Below are 6,000 nucleotides of genomic sequence, written 5' to 3' on the forward strand. Positions count from 1 at the left end.
GCCCTTCCCTCCCCCACGTGTCACTACATCAGGCAGGCATCAGCCCTGGAACTGTCTCCCTGTTTGGCCTGGCATTGGTCCTCAGCTTGGCCCCACGAAGAAGAACACACTCATGCCTGTGTGCAGCCACCAGCCTCTGGATTCCCACCTACAGAACCCCTTCCTGGCACCTCGTTCCAGCTGTATACCCAGGCCTGCAGAGTACATCTGGCCCAGGAAACCACCGGGCCTGGCCCAGCGAGCCCAGCACAGGGCACAACGCAGGTGCTCGTAAGTCTCTGGGGAGGGAACGAAGGGCAACAAAGAGAGACCACACGGGCATGCCCTCCCCCGCTCCCCCGCAGCACCTCCAGCTGCCTGCTACCCTCCGTCAGGCACCCTCCAGCTCCCTCTCCACACCCCCAAAATGGCTGTCTTTGGGTCTAGCCATGCACACACCGTCAGCATGGCCCACCCTCTGGAGGCTGGAGGTGGGCAAGTCCTGCACAGTTTGTGGAGTCAGGTCCCAGCTCCCCAAGGTGTGTTTTGGAAGAGGGGCCGGGGGTGGGCTCCAGGTGGGCACATCCTCCTGGCCCAGGGACTCATCGCCTTTGGGGAACGGCACGGCTGGAGGGCCAGGGCAGGGTCTGCCAAAGCACGGGAACCATGGTGGGGGTCCCTCTGCCTGGGTCAGGGGGTTGCTCTGGGAGAGCTCTCTGGTCTGTCAAAAATTTTCTAACTTGGGGGTAGCTCGGCCACTCTCCTACTCAGAACCTCTTAATAGGACCCCATTGCCCTCAGGACAGAGCTGAATTTCTTAGTTGAGCCAACAGGCTACCCTCTGCCTCTTATCATTTTATCCTCCGCAGTCCCCCGCTGCCCCAAGGCCCTCCTCCAGGGCTCTGGCCACACCACCAGCCTGGCCTGGTCTAGCGCACAGCTGCTTTGGCTCCTCCTTGGCCTGGGGGCAGAGCCAGATAAGGTGGAGCCCCTGAAGCTCACACAGTCTGGGCTGGGTCTCCTGAAGGAAAAGAACACAAAATGATGACTACAGCGTAAAATCAGAGCCATTCCCTTCACAGAGGACATACTGCTCCCTCTGTACCCATCTTACCTCAGCTCCCCTCCACACTCACCCGACCTGTTACCTTCTTTGACCAACCTTTCCCTCGCCCCTCCCACCGCTCCCCACTCCTGCCCAGGCTAGGGTTCCCAGGATGCCCTGGGCATGGCTTCACGGTTTCCACATCACCCCGCATCATGGGCATCTACTTGTGGGCCTGACCCTCCCATGAGGCTGGGGCCTCCCTGAGCACAAGGGTGGTGCCAAGTCATCAACTTTTGGGCAGGAGTAGGCAGGTGTCTCTGGAGACAGGTTGAATGCATTCATGAATAAACACTTTTCACACAAACAAGCCAACACATGAACATCTGTTATCTCTTCTGGAAGGCTTAAACATTCAGCTGTCCAAAAGCACAGGCCATTCCACCAGGAAGGTTTCCCCAAACCCGCCCATAGCTACAATCAGCTTGAAACTCCCAGCTCAACCCTCCAACAGCCCGGAGGCCAGGCTCGGGGAGTCCACCAGGGGGCAGTGCGGCAACATGGATGCTCACGCCGCGGCACCTGCCAGCAACAGCCCTTGGCCAAGCCTTCTCCCTGCAGAAAGCCTCTCCACCCAGCCCCACCATCCTGCAGCTCCCAGTTCCAGCTACTCATCCGCACTGCTCACAGAAGAAAACCGGGGCTGAGGAGCCAGGCAGATCCAGGATCAAACCCCAGCTCTACCATTTCCATCTCACTGTGTGAATTTTGGCAGGTTCCTTCCCATCTCTGAGCTAGTCTTCTAACCTCTGGGTTGTTGTGATGCCCATGGGAGCCTCTGAAAATGGTAAACTGCCAAACTCAGCTTGGTTATTGGTTTATTTATCATAAACAATTGTCTCAGTCCACTGTCTGATTCCCAAATGATGCCACATAAACTTGATTTCAGTTTTGGGGGGAAATGCTGAAAATGCCAACCCTATAATAAGGTTATAAAAAGCTCTGATTTTGTCTTTATTAAGGACATTATGAGGGACGCCTAGGTGGCTCAGTTGGTTGGGCGTCTGCCTTCGGCTCCGGTCATGATCACAGCGTCCTAAGATCGAGCCCCGCATCGGGCTCCGTGCCCGGCAGGAAGCCTGCTTCTCCCTCTCCCTCTGCCTGCCACTCTGCCTACTTGTGCTCTCTCTCTCTCTATCTGTCAAATAAATAAATAAAATCTAAAAAAAAAGACATTATGAGCAGTTTATTGATTTTTTTAAGGGAAATGAGAGGAAGCAGGAGCAAACCCTTCTGGGTGCCAATTGAATTAGCAGTTGGGAGTTTATTACATGGGAGACATGGCACAGCAGCGTGCTGACACTGGTTTCTGTCCCTTCGCTGTCCCCTGCCACAAACCATGAGCTCCTCCAGGCTGTGAAGGAGATCTGGACCTCTCTGGAGCCCGGGTGCCCAGCACAGGGGCTAGCACACCATTGGTGCTCGACAAATGTGCACTGCATTGCTCTAAAGAAGGCTTTAGAAAATATTTCCTTTCCTACTATCTACTTGGGTTTCTGTCTGCATCATCAAGAGTCCTTGGCTGCAAGCCCTAAACCCTGATGTGAGGGAACTTAATCTACTGGAAGGATGTCAGGTAGCTCCCAAAATGAAGGGAAAGCCAGAGGATTGAGCTCAGCAAATGCCAGAGCAGCTCGGGGTGGGGTGGGGGGTTGGGGATACACTCTTCTCTCCGCCAGGCTGCCTCCACTGTGATGAATGACCTCTGGTGGTCTGTCCCTATGATTCAAAACCCGTGGCGTAAGGCCACGCCCCTGGCCTGGTCTGGAGAACACAGCCACCTCCATAGACAGCCCCAGGACAGCCCTGCCCACGGTTCCCCAGTGAAGGGGGCGGGGAGGCTGGGGGGCCAAAGACCAGCAAAAGTCCACAACGCAAACCAATAGAGCGAGTCCAGGTTGGCACTCCAGCCCCCGGAACTCCCCCTCAGTTCCCAGAGCCCAGCCTTGCAGCCCAGGGCATGGAAAGGTGGCGATGTGGGGGAGGCAGGTGAGATTCCTCCTTCAGGGTGTAGGAGGGCCAGCCAAGGAGGCAAGGCCCACGGAGGGCGGGGCAGAGCGAGTGAGTAACAGAGAGAGGCCTTCAGTACAGACCTAAGTCCCGGGTGCTCATCACAGCTCGTCTGGCTTCCCTGGCGGGGCTCAGGTGTATCATCAGGAAAGATTTTTCTGGGCAAGCATATCTGCCCTCCATGGTCCCTCTGTCCAGCAGAATCCCAGTACACTTGGGGTCACTGAGGCCTACAGAAATTCAAAGACTCCCCTGTCTTCGACCACACACACACACACACACACACACACACACACGCTCACCAGGCCCCAGTGATAAAGAGGCCCCTCCACATCTCAGTCATTCAACAGCAAATTTCTAGAGACAGGAAGCTGGCCTTGAATTAGCTCCCTCGCTCATTAGCTGTGTGACCCGGGGCAAGTCATTAATCTTGAAGCTTCAGTGTCCTTCCGCTGAAAAATGTGAGTAACACCTTCCTCATAGGTTTGGCGCAACCCATGAGATCACAGATGTGGGAGAACTTTGTAAATTATAGAACTAAGCAAATACAAGAAATTATTTCCAAGTTGTTAACTTTGCCCTTGCCTTTGGTGACCCAGGAACTAATTCTAGTGTTCAGTGGCAAAAGCCCAGGGCCTTTTATTTGTGGGTAGCAGAGCCCTTTCTGTCTCTGTCTGCATTTTGCAGACTGGCTCATTGGGAATCCTGTAGCCACCTGAGTTCGGCCTTCTGCTGCAGACCCATGCCACGGATTCCCGAGGGAGCCAGCCTGGGTGAGGGGGGCTCAGTGCGGGGTTGGTTGAGAGGAGTGGACCTGACTCCCAACCCTGCTTCAGCAGGGATTCCCTGGAGATGACTCTTTCTCTGGGTGATGGAGGGAGGCCAGTGCAAAGCAAGGCATCCACAAGGTGAAATACCAAGTACACAGGGGTGTGTCAGTTTCCTCTGGCCACTGTAACAAATTGCCACAAACTTCATGGCTTATAACAACACAAATGTATTACTGACCATTCTGGAGGCTAGAAGTCTCAAGAAAGCTCCAGAGGAGAATCTGTTCCTTGCTTTTCCAGCTTCTCGAGGCCGCCTTATCCTGTGGCTCCTGGCCCCCAGCCAGCGATGGCATCCCTCCAATCTCCCTTCTGCCCTCACATCCCCTCCTCCTGCCTCTCCAGCTTCCCCCTCATGCACAACGGTGCTTGTGATTACCCGGAGCCCTCCCGGATAATTCAGGATTGTCTCCTTGTCTCAGGGCTCTTAACTTCATCACAACTTGGCCACAGAAGCTCATATCTTCACAGGCTTGGGGGGTTAGGATGTGGACATCTGGCCATCACCAAGAGGGTGCTCAGATAAGAAAAGGAGCATCTGGGCAGAGGGTCCCAGCATCATGATAAGGAAGCCAGGAGTGCTCAGAAGTCAGAAGGAAAGGTGGCAGGAAGCCCATCGGCAGGATCAGGCCCCAGCCACAGACAGGTTTTGCCTCACCTCCATCCACTGTCCCTCTTCTGGGACCCCAATTCTCCTTATGGAAATACTTCTGCACCTTCTTAACCCAGGAGTTGGACCATGACCCAGTCGAAGTGAGCCACAGGCTTCCATGCCTGGTTCAGGGCTGGGCATGGCCAAGTCAGAGCAATGAGACTGTTCTTGGAACTTATGCAGAGCTAGCAGAGAAGTGCTGCCAGTGAGCATCTCTGGGAGAGCCCCTCTGAGACAATACATGGGGAAAGCAGATTTGAGTAATGGAAAGAGAGGATGACATTGTTTGAGAATCTGGATCTAGCTATGCCTGAAGCTGCCTCTGGACTTCTCAATTACATGAACGAAAAAAAAAAAAATCCATTTGGGTTTAATTCCATTTCTAGCAATTACAACCAAATAGGTATTGACGAACCCAGCTTCTGGCTCTAGTCTCAGGTTTAGGGACTGCCTGCAATGTCCCTCCCTTTTCCCCCAGTCTTGCCCATCTTTCAAGACTGTTTCACACCACCTTTGCAAGGAAGCCATCCCTGATTCTCCACACTCGCAGCTCACCTGCCCATACCTAGAATGCTCCCCATAGGATCCCAGCCTCTCCGGATGGCCATCTCATCCAGGTGCCTTCCCGTAGCCCCCTTGACCTTCCCTGTCCTTTCAGCCTTCAAGATGAACTGCCTGTCTACCCTCTGGTCACTTATATCTGCTGGAACATGACCTTCCACCAATCTAGAAGAACCAGACGCTAAGCTGCAGGAGAGTCAACAGATGCCATCCTTGAGAGCAGGGAAAGAAAAGCATTATTGGTCCCTCGCCAAGGGTTGCTGCGCCCTGTCCTTGACAGGGCCCCAAGAGCCAGCTCAGAGCTTCAGCCTGAGGTCTTCTCTGCAAGGCCAAGGTCATCTGCAACAGAGGAGCAGTCAGATCATCAGTCATTTCCCCCAGATACAGAGAATCAGGAAGGGTCCTTGGAGATCCTGGTGCCCTAATCCTTCCATATCTCTGCTCGAGTATCTACTTGAATACCTCCAGAGACAGGAAGCTCACCACTTCTCTGGCCAATGATTCTCTTGCTGGACAGTGGGTCCAAGTCTGCCTTCTAAACCTACTTCCCTCCAGGCCTCTGGGAAAGCTGACAGAGCACCTCTCCGCCTGGCCTTGGCCCCCCACTTTCCAGGGCTGGCCCCAGCCCCAACACTCCCTGGCTGTGCAGCAGGAGCGGCTCTCGGGTCCCCCACCACTGACGGCCCACCCACATTTCCACAGGCCCCTCCCTTATACCCCAAGTGTCTCTAGCTGTTTCCTGAGGGGTCTCTGACAGGGGTCCTGTGCCGCCCTTCCTGGACGGGAGCGCTCCCTGTCAATGTCGCAGCGCCGCCGGGGCTGCCCCTGCGGAGACCGCGCAGCCCCTACAGCCCTTCCCGCGGGAG

This window comes from Phoca vitulina, unplaced genomic scaffold (genome assembly GCF_004348235.1).
Source record: "Phoca vitulina isolate PV1807 unplaced genomic scaffold, GSC_HSeal_1.0 scaffold6, whole genome shotgun sequence".
NCBI lineage: Eukaryota > Metazoa > Chordata > Mammalia > Carnivora > Phocidae > Phoca > Phoca vitulina.